Below are 1,696 nucleotides of genomic sequence, written 5' to 3'. Positions count from 1 at the left end.
CAAATTTTTGGTGGGGGAAGAGAGGGTGTTACCCTTTAAAGCTTATCATTTTAGAATTATGTTAAAAGCAGATTTTCAATCCTGCTTTAATTAAAAAATTTTGAAAGTAGAACTTTAGGCTAAATATACAGTTGAGGCTAGGTTCAGACCTGAGCGACACCCGGGACCGCGCGATCCTGTGCAGGTGCACACAGAGGTTGCCGCACGGCCCTATTGATTTCAATGGGGTTACATCTGCGAGGCAATCCCTAAATAAAAGGTACAGGTACCTTCTTTTACAACACACGACACGCTGCTTTTTTAGCCGCAGCAGGAAACCGCACGATCCGCCCGGCGCGACTGGGGTGCCATTGGGAAATAGGGCACCAACAGCACCATCGGCTTTGGTGGGTGACTCCGTGACTGCCCGGCAATCCACGTGGTTTTGTGCACGATTGCCGTGCGGTCAGGAGTCGCCCAGGTGTGAATCTAGCCTAAAATACACAATTGTTAACTATCTCACTGTCTTATCAACCATCATAGCCAGAAGTGTGACTTCCATTTTCTACACAGCAGTCAAAAGAAAATGTGTACAGAGGAAGTATGGAAGCTGCTATTGCTGGCCTCTCCTGAACATACGATGTGCCTGGCCTGCTGTGCAATAGCTTGGATCGTACAGATCTGGTCACTGACCTGGTTAACACTAAAGGTCCTCATCCTCTCCAAGCCCTGCTGTGCAAAGGAATATGGGAAGCGAATACAAAGACAAGCTTAAGGTACTTATACCAGCAGTATTTTAAAACATACATTTTTATTTTCTGACTCCACCACTGGGTTACAAAGGTGGCTTTTTTTTATAACTTACCAAAGTTTGGCTTGCAATGAAGTGTCACTATTACCTGCACCTTTAAATTGGCCTACTAAAGGAGACTGGCCATATTTTTCCTCTGCAGTGTTTGGGTCACTCATGGGAGATCTGTAGATGCTCTGAGCAAATCAGTTCCTTTTTTTTTTTTAAATAAGGTTGTGGCTTACACAACTCGCCCCTGACCACAAACTCTAAAGCATTGCAATCAAAGCCTAGTTGGTAAGCCTAAAGGACTGTAAAACGTGGGTTAGCATCAGGCGCAGGGGAGAGATAGATGACTGCAAATTCCCAGAGGGCCATGACTAATATAACAAATGAGCCATGGCCCTGTAAGAGCTCCCTTCCAGTACTGCACTGTACTTTTATGACTATTTTAATAACAATGCTCTAAGGGACTTTATCACCAGGACAGAATTTAGTCTCATTATCATTCTTCTCTGTGCCACCTCCTCTATGTAGGGTAGTTATAGAGAATACAAGGGTCTGCTCCATGCTAATATGAACATGGCAGCAGCTGCCAAAGTGAAGGGCGCCCCATCATGGCCTTGATCCTCTGCATTTTCCCCCATGATCCTCTGTTCTTGTAAACATGGAGCTGGTCTTGCTGTCAAATAAGCAGCCGACCCTCAGCTCACCGCATGCCACTTAACATGAACCCGGGCTGTGGCCTTGCTCATAATCCTGTCTGGGGTTTAAACGTCATCAGCATCGATGTCAAACTTGAAACATAAAAAATATATATATATATAAGCAAAATTTAAATGGAGAGCTCAACGGAAAAAACACTGAACATAGATCTCTGTACAGGAAAACTAAACCCAGCTATACAAGATTTGATTTGGTGTGTGT

This window comes from Nanorana parkeri, unplaced genomic scaffold (genome assembly GCF_000935625.1).
Source record: "Nanorana parkeri isolate BGI_ZX_2015 unplaced genomic scaffold, ASM93562v1 scaffold43, whole genome shotgun sequence".
Classification (NCBI taxonomy): domain Eukaryota; kingdom Metazoa; phylum Chordata; class Amphibia; order Anura; family Dicroglossidae; genus Nanorana; species Nanorana parkeri.
This window is presented reverse-complemented; position numbering follows the sequence as displayed.